Genomic DNA, 15,932 nt, shown 5'->3' with positions numbered 1-15,932 from the left:
ACTTTTTTTGAATTTGAAAGAACTACTTTAAAAGAAGAAAGGAAGTATAATTTTTTATTTTTGATTGATTTTCTTTTTAAAAGAAACACTTCTAAGATATATTTTTGAATTTCATTTGCTTCTTTTTTTTTATTCTAAAGAAGAAGAAGAAAATATTTTTTGGAATTTTACCTTTAATAAAAGAAATGCTTCTAAAATGTTTTTTTTTCTGAATTTTCTAAAGAAGAATCAAAATATTTTCGGATTTTTATTTATCTATTTTATCTTTTTTGAATTTTGAACTTTCTTTTGAATTTTTTTTTTGGATTATATATATACTTATTTTTGGAACAAATAATAAAACTCTTTTTATTTTTATTTCTGGCAAAACAAACTATTTTCTTTAATATTTTTTTAAAAAAACAGACAGAACAATGGTGATTTTTTTTTTTATTCTTCCTTTGCTTTTAATATAACAAACCAATAAGACATTTCTTTTCATTTTCTCAAAATTTCGGCAGGGTTTCGATACTACTTGGACATTGGTTTTTTACCTCTAAAAATAAGTAGTTATATCTCCACACTGCCATTTTCTCATCTTTTCACGATTTTCTAATTTGTGGAAAATGATGACAACATATAAAATCTTTTTGATTTTTCCAATACTTTTATTTATTTTTATTATTTCTTTCAAAAATGTGGCATGGGAGACATAACGATTTCCAAGACTTCTTGGATTCCGCAAATGCTCCCCATGCGCTTTTCCCAACATATGAAGCGTGGGGGACATATGGGAATTCCAAGACTTCTTGGATTCCACAAATGTTCCCCATGTGCTTTCCCAAAAAGCAAGCGTGGGGGACATAGGGAATTCCAAGGCTTCTTGGATTCCACAAATGTTCCCCATGCTTTGATTAAAATAACATCATGCTGGAAATGACCAAATGACCCATACGCCCTTGACTAAATACAACATGTAGCACATAGGATGCCGAAAGATTGTCTATTATTTTCAGGTTGCTTGTCCTAGACGGACCCAACCCCTATGTTGAGTCCCCTAAGTCAAATGCACATGATGCAAATAAACGTTCCTACTAGGGATCCGGCATGTGGCTTTGTTATACTAGGTTCAAAAACCTGGGTCGGTGTTCTAGACAGTGTACCCGAGCGGACAACTCGAGCTGAGGAAGGAGCTCCTTTCCGGGAACCAAAAGGCCAGCCGGCTTAGAAACTTTCCGAGCCTCTTTTATTTAGGGTATGACACTAACAGAATAGGGAGTCTCAACCAGTAAGCACATCCCCGGAGGTAAGAAGAGAAAGGTTTCGGCACAGTTTATATACAGTTCAAATAATATCAAAGCGGTAAAAGCAGCATTTAGCACATTAGGCTCAAAACATGTAATAATCAGATAATAAATAAAGCCAAATAATAACAATTATTCTAAGCTCGAATTCTTAACCCTGAACCAGTGGTTCTGGGTGTCACGTCCCCAGTGGAGTCGCCAGAGCTGTCACACCTCCTTTTTCCGCGCCCGGGGGCGCAGAGGGAGTTTTTTCCAATTAAAGGACAATCGAAACGGGATTCGTTTAATTATTTCAGAGTCGCCACTTGGGAGATTTAGGGTGTCCCAAGTCACCAATTTTTATCCCGAATCGAGGAAAATAATGACTCTATATTACAGTCTGCGTACCAGAAATCTAGATAAGGAATTCTGTTAACCCGGGAGAAGGTGTTAGGCATTCCCGAGTTCCGTGGTTTTAGCACGGTCGCTCAACTGTTATATTCGGCTTATTTATCTGATTTTTAAATACGAATATGAACTTATGTGCAAATTTTAACTTTTAACCGCTTTATTATTATTGTTTTTACAAGAATGTGAACATCGCTTAAAACACGTCTTTGGACTGCGTCACATGAAATGCACCCACAATCCGGAACGCATTTTATTTGATGTTTTGAGATTTGGATTTGGGTCGCATGAAATGCACACCCAAGCTTAAGAAAGTAAATTATTAAACGCGCGCCTAAAGCAACTAGCGCATTATTATTTTTTGGTAGGGCCGCGAAATTTGCTAAACGGCCCATCCCAGAATCTAAGTATTTAATACATATATTTTGCGAGGGCTCCGCAATTTGTACATTTTTTATTTAGCAAAGCTCATCTCTTTTTTATTATTTTTTTTATTATTTTTTATTATTATTTATTATTTATTTTTACATATATATTTTTTTTTTATATATTATATTTTTTTTAAAAAAAAAAAAGACAAGGCTAAAATGACTACATTTCTTTGTTACTTCGCGAGGTCATGGATCGTAGATTAAACTTATTTGATGAAACGAGTATTTTTCCGCGGGATTAAATTACTACTATGATTTTAACATTTCTACTACATGTACAAACAACTATTAAGACAAACATTGAGATAACAACAATCTGAGCGTGAAGAAACAAAATGCCGAATAACTACTTAACATGAGGGAACAAAAGAAATACATTCCCGAACAAATTTCAATATCATACGGAGCTAATTAACAAGAAATAGCCACTTACAAACATCATGTAAATATGTCTCGCTCATTTGCATACTATTCACATGAACTAGGATTGCATCTCAACGAACACATGTTCATGTTACTAAACAACAAATATGAAGGACATGGACAGAAATGACCTACTTGATATTATCGTCCGATGCGTTGGACCCGCGACGAAACCTCGGAACCTCGGACAACAACCTCGACGTACCGGACCTCGACGAACCAAAGACGACCTCAACGGACCTCACCCCGGACAGCACTTCTGGGCTACCTTTTCGTGCGTTTTCAGTTAGGCTTCAGCCGGTGTATGTGTGTGTGTTTTTTCAGTCAGCCATGGCAAAGGGGGAAGGGTCGTCCATGGCGGGATGTTGCAGGCAGTCGCTTGGACGTAGGGAGTAGAAGCGGCAGCAGTGGAGGAGTGGTCGTGGTCGTCGGAACGGGGCAGCAAGTTATGGAGGTCGACGGACTGGAGGAGTGGTCGTTCGGATGGTGGTTATGGCGTTGTGGCAGTGGTCGGCGATGGAGGAGTCGGGTGGTCATTCATGGAGTGTTGATGGTGGTTATAGACGGAGGGTCGTCGTGGGTTTTTGGACGTAGGAGGTGGCGCGAAGGTTGACGACGGGAGGGGTGGTCGTGGTCAGTAGGGTCGTTTGTTGAGTTTTTTTTTCAGCAAGGGGTTTGGCCATCCCAGCTAAGGCCAACAGCTTCTTCTTCTTTTATGAAGAAGAAGCGTCAACAGTACTTGTTTTCTTTTTCTTTTTTTTTCTTTTTTTTTTTTAAATTCCAAAATTCCCAAAAATCCCCCCCCTTGTCAAATGTGTAGTCCGTGTATTTGGCATGGTTTGCCATGAAAAATGAGCCCACGCGTGGTGGGGTTCAAGGCATATGTCCCCCACGCGTGGTGGGGTTCCCCATGTGTCCTGGACACTGTTTATTATGGGCTAGGTCCGAAAATTAGGCCTAAAACCGGGTAGTTTAAACCCGAATATTATTCTTTTGCCCGGACCCGAGAAATAGGAACACGTTGCTTAACTAGTCCTATGTAAGCAAAAATAACTACCAAAAATAAGACTAGTATTCAACAAAACTATATATTTTTTTTAAAATATTTTTTAAAGATTTAAAATAGCTACAAAATATTAATGAAACTATTTTTTTTGTAATTTTCGTTTTTCTTAAATATTAAGATAAAATATGAAGTAATATTTTTTGTATTTTTCAAAGTTAAAATGATTATAGAATATTAATAAAACTATTTTTTTGTAATTTTCGTTTTTAATAAAGAAAAAAAATAAAAAGTAATATTTTTTTGTATTTTTCCAAAATTAAAACGACTACAAAACATTAATAGAATTATATTTTTTTGTAATTTTTGAATTTATATAAAGTACAAAAATAAAGTGCAATTTTGTATTTTTCAAGTTGATGAGAGATACATAAACTAAAATTTATATATATACCTTTTTTTGTAATTTTTCTTTTTGCAACGAAATAAAGGAAAAATAGTTAAAATAGCTATACTAGACCCAATTTCACATATTCACACTAAAAATGTGAAAATTCTCGGGGAGGGTCAAAAATCACGTGCTTACAGCTGCCCCTCTTTGACTGGAAACACGAAGAGTTTTCCGACAAAGAACGACTAGCCGTGTTTTTGACCCGACCATTACTTGGACGGACTACACTTCAGGAAAGGGAGGGAATGTGACCGAGCCCTGGTATCCGAGCTGCCTACATATCCTTGGTTATACAGGAATCAGGCCACGTGTAGTTCGGAAATGAGAGAGATAGTGAAGTGTACCGAGGTGAAGAGCCGATCGAGGTGCATTTCAAAGGTTTGAAGATGACCTACAAACTCGAAAATCAAACAACCCACATATTCTAGTCAAAAGATTTATAAACTTCAAAAACAAATGGCCAACTTCCTTCCTCCGTTTGCTAATTTTAACCAAATGGTTGTTTTTTTGCAAATGTGGCCCCTTCCAAATTCCACATGAATTTTGAGGTCGGGGAGGATTATTTTATGACACTTTACAAACTTGTCCGTTCTTTTACGAAAATAGCCTTTCGACAACTGAAAGATACTCTAAGGCTATTTCGGCAAGAACGGTTTAAGACGCGGCCGAAGCTAGCTCGGCTTATTTTTGACAAAAATCCAAACGGTATTCACCTGACCGCTGAGTTTTTGTTTTTTTTTTCAAACAATAATAAAAACCTGGTGTTGCAAACACGACCCTTCAGCGCCTCGGGGACGAAGATTTTTAAGGCTGTGAGGGTCAACTAGACCAAATCTTAAAAAATGACCCGAAGGTGGCTATTTATGCAAAGTCAGCCTTCCGGCGTCCCTTTCGGGAACATTCGGCTATTTATGACAAAACAACATCACCTGACTTATTTATGACTCTTTTTATCGTTTTCAAATTAGAAAACTCAATATTGCAAGCACGACCTTTCAACGTCTCGGGGACGAAGATTTTTAAGGCTGTGTGGGTCAACTGGACCAAATCTTAAAAAATGACCCAAAGGTGGTTGTTTATGCAAAGTCAGCCTTCCGGCGTCCCTTTCGGGAACATTCGGCTATTTATGACAAAACAGCATCACCCGACCTCTTTATGACAGAGTTGAAATTTTGACATGTTATTTTTTTAAATTTGTTTTTGGCTATTTTAGCAAAAGGTGGGGTTGGACCCGATGAGGGTTGCCTACATATCTCACATCCGGTGAGAATCAAACCCGCGTAGTTCGGGCCAATAAACTATTTTTGAGAAGACCCTTTTCCATTTTCTATTTTTTTTATTTTTTTTTACTACAAACAAACAAACTATTATTTTTCATTCATAACAAACTAACAAACTAACAAAAAACATTCCCATTCTTTTTCAAAATTTCGGCAGAGTTTCAACACTACTTGGACATTGATTTTTTTTTTCTAAAAATAAATAGTTATATCTCTACACTGTTATTTTCTCCTCTTTTTCACGATTTTCTAATTTGTGGAAAAAGATGACAACATACAAAATCTTTTGAATTTTCATGCTTTTATATATATATATATATATATATATATATATATATATATATTATTTTTTTATAATTATTATTATTATTTTTTTTTTCAAAAATGTGGCATGGGAGACATAAGGATTTCCAAGACATCTTGGATTCCGCAAATGTTCCCCATGCGCTTTTCCCAATATGTGAAGCATGGGGGACATAGGGAATTCCAAGACTTCTTGGATTCCACAAATGTTTCCCATGTGCTTTTTCCCAAAAATGAAGCGTGGGGGACATAGGGAATTCCAAGACTTCTTGGATTCCACAAATGTTCCCCATGCTTTTGATTAAAATAACACCATGCTGGAAAAACGTGCGGCCTTCTTATTAAACGTGATCAACATAACAAGGTGTGTCATTTGTCCGCAACTATTATTGGTCCGCTGAATGACCCATTCACCCTTGAATAAGTACAACATGTAGCACATAGGATGCCAAAAGATGGTCTATTATTTTCAGGTTGCTTGTCCTAGACGGACCCAACCCCTGTGTTGAGTCCCCTAAGTCAAATGCACATGATGCAAATAAACGTTCCTACTAGGGATCCGACATGTGGCTTTGTTATACTAGGTTCAGAACCTGGGTGTTTGTTCTAGACCTGGCTTACCCGAGCGGACAGCTCGAGCCGAGGGGGGGCAGCGTACCGGGAATACAGAAGCTTCACCGGCTTAGCAACTTGTCCGAACCTCGTTCTAAATTGGGATTTGACACTATACAGAAAAGAAGTCGTACGAAGTACGCCCTTCTTCATGATTAAGAAGACTCAGAGAGAAGATGGGTTTCGGCACAGTTTATATACAGTTCAAATAATATCAAAGCGGTAAAAACATCATTTAGCACATTGAGCCCAAACATGTAACAAAATCAGATAAAACCAAATATAACAATTTATCTAAGCTCGAATTTCTAACCCTGAACCAGTGGTTCTGGGTTAACATTCCCCAGCAAAGTCGCCAGAGCTGTCACACCTCCTTTTTTCGCCCCCGCGAGGGTGCAAGGAGTTTTTTCCAATTAAAGGACAATCGAAACGGGATTTATTTATTTATTTCAGAGTCGCCACTTGGGAGATTTAGGGTGTCCCAAGTCACCAATTTTAATCCCGAATCGAGGAAAAGAATGACTCCATATTACAGTCTGCGTACCAGAAATCCGGATAAGGAATTTTGTTAACCCGGGAGAAGGTGTTAGGCATTCCCGAGTTCCGTGGTTCTAGCACGGTCGCTCAACTGTTATATTCGGCTTGATTATCTGATTTTATACAAATATGAACTTATGTGCAAATTTTATCTTTTAACCGCTTTATTATTATTGTTTTTAAAAGAAATGTGAACATCGCTAAAAAAACATGTCTTTGGACTGCGTCACATGAAATGCACCCACAATCCGGAACATATTTTATTTGACGTTTTGGGATTTGGATTTGGGTCGCATGAAATGCACACCCAAGTTTAAGAAAGTAGATTATTAAACACGCACCTAAAGAGACTATCGTGTTATTATTTTGGGGAAGGCCGTGAAATTCGCTAAACGGCCCTCCTGAATTCTAAGTAATTTAAAACAAGTATTTACTGAGGGCCCCGCAATTTGTATTTTTATTCGGCGAGGCTCATCTCATTCTTATTTTTTAAAGGAATTTGCAACGTCGCGGACATGCATCTCGAACCACGTTACAATCAATGTACCCGCGATTTTAGAGACACATTTCAACTCCGCTGAGATTTGGATTTGGGTCACATAAATGTGCACCCGAGTTAGGGAGAATAAATTATTAAAGGCGCGCCTAAAGCAACTAGCGCATTATTATTTTGGGTAGGGCCGTGAAATTTGCTAAATGGCCCGTCCCGGAATCTAAGTATTTAACACATATATTTTGTGAGAGCTCCGCAATCTGTGCATTTTTTATTTGGCGAAGCTTGTCTCGTTTTTTTTAAGGGGCAAACTTAAAACAACTACGATTTTCTACTAGTGAAGCCATCCGAGATTAAACAAAAATACAACAATTCTAATAGGTAATAATATCCATGGTAAAAATGAAGAGCAATTCAACAAAGCCGATACACAAACAATGCATAGGAAATCCATATCATTTCATTCCATTTAAGCAAATATCACAAGTTTAGAAATGCGTATGCACCTGTTTGAAGCAAGAACGACAACCAACTGGACCGACAACTATCGGAAACCTCTCCAACAACGGAACGTTGAAACCTCGATGTCAAGCTCAACGTACCGGACCTCGACGAACCGAAGACGACTTTGATGGAAATAGAAAGCTTGGACCAAAAAACTGTTGCTGCTGCTGGATTTTTCGAGAGGTTAGCTGCTGCTGGATTTTTCGACGCAGCAGGTTGGCTCGAGAAATGCAACAGAAAGGGGTCGTTGGATGCGAGGAAGGAGGAGCTATGGAAGGTCGTTTGGGTAGTGGTCGATGAGGCTGGAAGGGGTGAAGCATGAGGCAGAAACAGCTGCGACGAGCAGCTGCCGGACTGGTGAATGAGCTGATGGAAGGGTCGTTTGATGGTGATTCCGGCGTTGGGGGAGTGGGGTCGAGGGAACTGGCGGTTTTGCTGGTGAGGCAGACGAGGGTTATGGGGCTGGTCACGGTGGTTGATGAAGAAGAACGTGAAGCAGCAGCAGCAGCGACAACTGCTGCTCGACGGGGATGTTTGGAAGGGTAGAGGTTACGGGTAGTGTCAAGGGGTGTGTGACTGGTTTCAGTTGACAACGGAAGGAGCTGGTGGGTTTTTGGGGTCTGTTTGGTGGTGGTTTGGACAGTGATCGACAGTAGGGTCGACGGGATGGAGGGAGTTGGTTGCGACGGAGTTTGGGAGGAGACGGGGTGGTCGTTTGGGTGGAGGTTATGGCGTCGGGGGGTGGGGGGTGGGTGGTGGTTTTTGGGTAGGTTTCCGCTAGGGTTTTCTTCTTCTTCTTTGAGGAAGAAGAAGATCAATAGTCTCGTTCAAAAAATTTCCAAGTCCATCCCTTTCCTTTTGTGTTTGCCCGTGTATTTGATACCCAATGCCAAGAAAAATGAGCCCCACGCGTGGTGGGGTTCAAGACTTGTGTCCCCCACGCGTGGTGGGGTTCCCCGTGTGTCGTGTTCCGTCCGTGTTCCCCCGCGTGTCCCCCATGTGTGGTGGACTCGGATTATTATGGGCTAGGTCCGAAAATTAGGCCTAAAACCGGGTAGTTTGAACCTGAATATTATTCTTTTGCCCGGACCCGAGAATAAGAACACGACGTTGTTCGACTAATCTTATGTAAGCAAAATAACTATAAAAAATAAGACTAATATTTAAAACAAAACTATATCTTTTTAATATTTTTTCAAGATTAAAATAGCTACAAATTATTAATAAAACTATTTTTTTTGTAATTTTCGTTTTTATATAAAGATAAAATATAAAGTAATATTTTTTGTATTTTTTCAAGTTTATGAGAAATACATAAACTAAAATTTATATATATATATATATTTTGTAATTTTCTTTTGCGATGAAAATAAAGTAAAAATAGTTAAAATAACTATAATAGCTATATTAGACCTAAATTAAATATTTACGCTAAAAATGTGAAAATTTCCGGGGAGGGTCAAAAATCACGTGTCTACACCCGATATACCAAAATTCAATGGAACAACTGACCCTAGAGAACATATTACTTCATACACTTGTGGAATCAAAGGAAATGACTTAAATGATGATGAAATCGAGTCAGTATTATTGAAAAGGTTTGGGGAAACACTATCAAAGGGAGCTATGATATGGTATCACAACTTAGCTCCTAACTCAATAGATTCATTTGCTATATTGGTGGGTGCCTTCGTGAAAGCACATGCCAGGGCTATAAAGGTGGCCATAAGAAAATCGGACGTTTTCAAAATAAACCAAAGGGATGACGAGATACTAAGGGAGTTCATGTCCCGGTTTCAGATGGAAAGGATGGAATTACTACCGGTCTCCGATGACTGTGCAATTCATGCCTTTATGCAAGATTTGAATGAAAGAAGCTCGATTGCATCTTGACAACTGAAACAGAACTTGATTGAATATCCTGATGTGACATGTTCGGATGTGCACAATCGTTATCAATCAAAAATTAGGGTCGAAGACGACCAGTTGGGAGCCCCCTCGAGCTCAGTTCACCCTAATAGAGTCGCAACCAAGCCCCCAAGGGACACAGAACGGGGATCAATATTCAACAAGGAAAGATATCAACTGTACGTCGAAGATAGAAAGAACATCTCAAGGCGTAATACACCTCGGAATGATCGAAGAGTAGATCGAGGCCAAAATGCCCGGGGAATCATGAGCAAAAATCGGGTTCGACATGCGCTCGGGACTGGTGGAGGCACCCAAATTGTCAGAATACAACTTTAACATCGATGCCTCGGGTATCGTCTCAGCCATTGGCAAAGTTAGAGATACTAGATGGCCCAAGCCTATACATACCGACCCTTCTCAGAGGAATCCCAACTTAATATGTAAGTATCATGGTACTCACGGGCATAGGACTGAGGATTGCAAGTAGCTTAGGGAGGAGGTAGCCCGATTGTTCAACAAAGGGCATCTTCATGAATTTCTCAATGATCGGGCTAAAAACCATTTCCGGTAAAAAGATGCAAATAGGAAGAATGAACCCGAAGAACCTCAATAGGTCATTCACATGATCATCAGTGGAGTCGACATCCCACAAGGACCTATATTCAAATGTAACAAAGTATCCATCACAAAAGAGAAACGGACTAGGAGCTATGTGCCCGAAGACGCCCTATCGTTCTGTGACTAGAAAGTAGAGGACGTATCCCAGCCGCATAACGACACCCTAGTAATCTCTATCCTTTTAAATAAAGTTCAGGTTAAACGTGTTTTAGTATATCCATATAGCTATGCGAACATAATCAGATCGAGGGTCGTGGAACAACTCGGCCTGTAAAATCAGATTGTACCTTCATCCAGGGTGCTGAATGGTTTCAACATGGCAAGTGAAACAACAAAGGGAGAAATTATTTTGCCAGTAAATATAGCCAGAACCTTACAAGACACTAGGTTCCATGTCATCGAAGGTGACATGAGGTATAATGCACTCCTCGGAAGGCCATGGATACACAACATGAGGTCAGTTTCGTCGACCCTCCATCAGATGATGAAGTTCCCAACAAAGGAAGGAGTGAAAATAGTCCACGGAGAACAACATGCTGCAAAAGAGATATTTTCAATCGAGGAAGCGGTGTCGTTGCCAGAACCCTTGACCTCAGAGAAGTCAAACCTCAAAGATAAATGGGTGGCTAAGTAGCAATCACAGACGAAAGTAGGATAAACAGGCAACCGAAGGCGAATAAGGGAACTTCCTAGATTCTCGAACCTCCGTTGCCCTCGAGAAGCCCGATGCTACCAAGTCAACCGCTCAAAAGAAAGGTACACCTGGGAACGAGATTAACCCCCGAACTCAGGAGAAAACTCATTTAGTTTATTATTAATAAAATGGATTACATTGCTTGGCCCCGTTCAGATATGACAGGGATTCAGCCTTAAATCACCACACATAGACTAAGCAACAGTCACAGGTTTAAATTGGTAAAACAAAAAGGGAGGCCCCCAATTCGAAAAACTTCGTATCAACATCCAGCCAACAGGATGTACGAAGAACAAACAGGTAAAATAACGAAAGCCTATATTGATGATATGACTAGTTAGGTCCCTGTGCACAAAGGACCATTTTAATTCATTTGCAGGAAACAGTCAGCATTTCGGGGTAATGCGGCACAAAGCTCAACCTAGAGAAATGTGCCTTTAGAGTTGGCACGAGTGAGTTTCTTGGCCTCATGGTGTCAAATCGAGGCATTAAGAATCATCCCCGACCAGGTCAAGGATCTCGAAGATACCATGATCACGGATAGCGAGACCTTGGAGTCGTTGGTAAAGGATCTTACAAGCTCAGCACGATAGAAGCTTTCAAAGGCTCGCGATCTCGAAGACACCCCTTCTTACATAAAGACCGTAGGTTTTAAAGCATGCGTTGCACTCTTTTTTTGTTGTCTCGAATTTTGTCCCAAATGGGTTTTACCGGCAAGGTTTTTAACGAGGCAACAACTATGCGCTGCCTAAGGAAAACTCAACGGTATCCAGGGTTTCATTTTTTATCAACCCCGAATACTGGGGTGCATCACCCTCGGAGGTTATATTTTCAAGGAAAATACTTCATGCTTAAGAGGACCTCGATAGGAAAACTTTGTAATGGGCCAAACGGCCAAATGAACCGTGTCCATATAGCATTCAATCCCCAACAACAAAGTATGTACACATGTACCCCAATTTTGTTAATATCAAAAACAATTAGTGTTTCAAAGAAGTCTACCATTACACAAACTCTACATCCTATGGGAACGACTTAAGAGCCAAAACATAGCAACACCCCGTATCCTCGGGAACTATCATCGAAATTTTAGATTTATAAGACCTCAAAGAGGCACCTCCTCGAAACAAAGGCCAAGGCCAATATTCTCGGGGACTAACTTCTCGAACAAGTTCGGAAAGTTAACGGGAAATAAGTCCAAGTGACGTACCCAAAGGCTGCCACACTAAAGACTACGGTCGTATAAAGGCTATGACCAAAATCACACGGTTCGGAGACGTCCGACTTCCGCTATAAATTAAAGGCCTTTAACTATTAAAAAATCGGTTAAATCAGGCTACCCTCGGCAAAAGCAGAATATGAAGGGCTTCGATAAATTCAGCCCCCGAAAAACCCATGGGCTCCGATAAATTAGCCCTCGAATGATCCAAAGGCTTTGATAATGCCGGCCTTCGGAAAAACCTTTAGAGGTATTCGATTATGCTTACGCAAACGAAATAACTAATAAGGTTTCGATACACCGAGCTTTCAAAAAACCTAACGGGTACAAAAATACATGCTAAGGCATAACTAAAATTTCACTAAGTCTTTTAGCCGAAATGAGGGAAAAATTACATAGCCATTTTAAAGGTCGAAATGACCCAACTTAAAGAGCCTAAGAGCCGATATATAAGTTCCCAAGGGCCAACTTCAAAAGGCTTAAGAGCCAAAAACTTATAGTTCGAGACTCTGTTCTCACTTCGATCCGAACTCAAGGTTCACAATATCCCGAGCTTACATCGGATTGATTTAAGCTTAGCTCGAAAATTATCATATATATCGATAAAGATCTAAGAGTTTATAACACCCCGAACCCTAAACCAATCCTCGGACTAATCATTCAAACGAAGTCTTCCATAAATAAAGACAATGGTAAATCCAACACGAACAAAAAAACAAGATAAAAGTTCCCCTCGTATTTCCAAAAGATGATTACAAGAAATATTTACACAAGGGAGGCTTACAAGGAAACAAGATAAAGTAACCTAAAACTACTTTGTGGTCACATCCTTAACAGTTGCATCTTCAGGAGTCGCATCTTCAAAAGCCCCACCCTCGAGGACTTCATCCCCGTATCCTTCACTCTCATAGGCATCAGTTGAATCATCCTTATCGGAAAGCAGAGCGTCCGTCTCTTCTTTCAAAATCTTCTCTAATATCTGCTGAAAGACTGAAGTTGCGGGCATATAAAATCTTCTCTAATATTGGCTGAAAGATCGAAGCTGCGGGCATATATCTCCTCGAGGGTCATCCTTCGGGATTATCGCCTAGCATGGTCAAGGGTACTTGATAACTTAGCCTCTGACGTAGAAGAGATTTCTCTTGCCCGAGCATTATCTGCTTCGGCATCAGCTCGATACGAAGCCATAATTGTCGCAACATCAGATTTGACCTTGGCCATCTCAGCCGCAGATCTGGCTTTAAGCTCCTCAATTTCGAGACCCCGAGCTAGGCTTTCCTCCTTCGCACCTCGAAGCTGGTGTTCGAGCGAAGACAACTGCTCTCTTAGAGTTTCTTTCTCAGAAGCGAGATTTTCCATGCCTTGCCTCCACCCCAAGGTCTCGGCTTCTTTCATCTTAAGCTCCTCGAAGCTGCGCTTCCAAGTCGTCCTTCTGATAAAACTGCGAAATTAAAAGTGTTAGTCGCTAAAACAAATAGGTACGTAATAGAACTTCAAGAGCTGCGGTACCTTCTCAACATACTCAGCTCGACCTGGAATGCATGTGTCAGCTCAACTCGAAGATCGTAGATCTCCATCTTTTTCTTAGCATAGAGAGCTTTGACGACACCCCTCTCCTCCAAAGTCTTCTTGAGCTCAGCCTCGCATCGAGCAAGATCAACTTGGGACTTGGAAAATGCCCTATTATGGAGCACCACAACCTTCATGAAAAAGGAGGAAAGATAGATTCAGAACAACTAAAACAAAGGCGCATGCATAAAAATAGGAAACTCACTTGTTTAAAGAGACTACGAGCCTCATCGAAAATAAAAGAGGCATCGAGGTCGGGACCATCGTCAAGCCATGCGAGACATTCTCGAAAGATGTCGTGCCCTTCGTGTCTTGCTTCCAGTTTAGAAGACCTCATATTATGGGCATCTCGGATTTGTCCCTCGGAGAACTCGGGGCCAGGAGGCGAATCATCCACATTGATCACCCCAAGTGATCCACTTGGGGCATTTTCTCTTATCTGAAGAGGCTCGGGGTCAAGTCATTCGGTCTCGCCCTCCAAATGATCTCCTAGGCGAGGTGCCTTCTTTCTAGATGATGGTTCAAGGACTTTGTTTGAACTCCTCTCAAAAACTTCTTCGGCTCTGGATTGAGCCACATCAACCGCCACCGGATCGATGGGCTTCGAAGTATCGTTTTTTTCTTTTTTCGCGGGTTACCAACAGGTAGTCATCATCTACTTCTTCCTCCTAATACCGAAGGAGTTGGGCCATTTTCGGAGATAAGGCCGTTGTATCGACCTTAGGCCTTCGAGCCACGCTTTTCTTTGGCTTCGGGGGATTTTCAGATGACTCTCTTTTTCTTTTTCTTTCTTTGGAAGGCTTCGGAACCTCCACTTCATCAGCCGGGGCCGACCATAAATCAACAGCGTCTCCAAGACCTACATGAAACTAAGGTCAGTATCCCGTAGCAGAAGCACAAGAAAATAAACAAAAGAACTCACCATGGTTTTTGGCCTCCCATCGACCCTTGGCCAGATCTTGCCAACAACGCTCCGAGTAAGAGGAGGCGGAGGCCAACTTTCGGACCCATCCCTCGAGGCCTGAGACCCCACCAGGAAACCAAGCAATAGTTGCACCATCGTAGAGGGGTTAGACCAATGAAAAATATAAATCTAGGGAAAAGAAAAAAAAGCAGGGTATAAACCTGCTGCGTACTCACGTTTCATGTTTCACTCTTTAGGGAACGATATCCAATCGGCAGGAATCAGTTCAGAGGTCCTGACTCAGACAAACCGGCTCATACACCCACGGTCTTTGTCCTCATCGATACTAGCGAAAAGAAATTTTAAAGATCGGTGTTGCAATTTTATCAAGCCCCCACGATAAAGTCGAGGACTGTACAGTCTGATTAGATGATCAAGGGTAAAGGACATCCCCTCGATTTGGCTCGAAAAGAACCTGATTAAGTAAACGATTCTCCAGAAGGAGGGGTAGATCTGGCCGAGCGTCACTTGGTATCGTTGGCAAAAGTCAAGAATAACTGGATCTATGGGACCTTGAGCTGGAATTGCATGGCCCAACGTGAATGGGTAGGTGTATGCTCAGGTACCCCGCTTTATATGTAGTGATGTCCTCCTCGGAGGAAGGAATTACTATTTCTTTATTGTCCCATTTACAATCCTCCTTTACTTTCTTGAGCTCGGCCTTGGTTACCAGACAAACATATCGAGACATGGGCTCGCATCGGCCTGGAGTCAAAATAGGTTTCTCGATTTTAAAATTGGATGTTATTTCACATGGCAGGTGAATACACTCCCGATACGATGAGGCACTACCGGTTTACCCTTGGTTGATCGAGAAGATGATGAAGCCTTTTACTTTTGGCAAACTAGCTTAGAGATTTTAGCCATCGCAATACGGAAGATCCAAGAAAATGAAGAGTGTTGATAGTGAAGAGAAGAGAGAGTTCAAGGAGATTGAAAAAAGGGTAATAAGACTTTGAAAACAATATGGGAATAAAGTTTGTAAGGTTGTGGAATCTGTATATTTATAAAGGTCATTTGAGCGTGCTGAGGAAGCCAAAAGGCTGACCATCAGCCGCCTCCAATTAATAATTTTGGGAATCATACAAAAAGCAACTTTTCAGTCATTTCAACTGCTGACATAACGATATTTGCGTCAGGACCAAGGCATCAAGGATTAATTCATCAAAAATCATAAAGGGCAGCCTATAAGTCGAGTTCGAGTAGGGTATCCACTCGGTCACTAAGCCCAAGGGCTATCCGAGTTTGAG

The sequence above is a fragment of the Nicotiana sylvestris genome, chromosome 12, assembly GCF_000393655.2.
Source record: "Nicotiana sylvestris chromosome 12, ASM39365v2, whole genome shotgun sequence".
In the NCBI taxonomy this organism is placed as follows: Eukaryota; Viridiplantae; Streptophyta; class Magnoliopsida; order Solanales; family Solanaceae; genus Nicotiana; species Nicotiana sylvestris.
Note: the sequence above shows the minus strand (reverse complement) of the source record.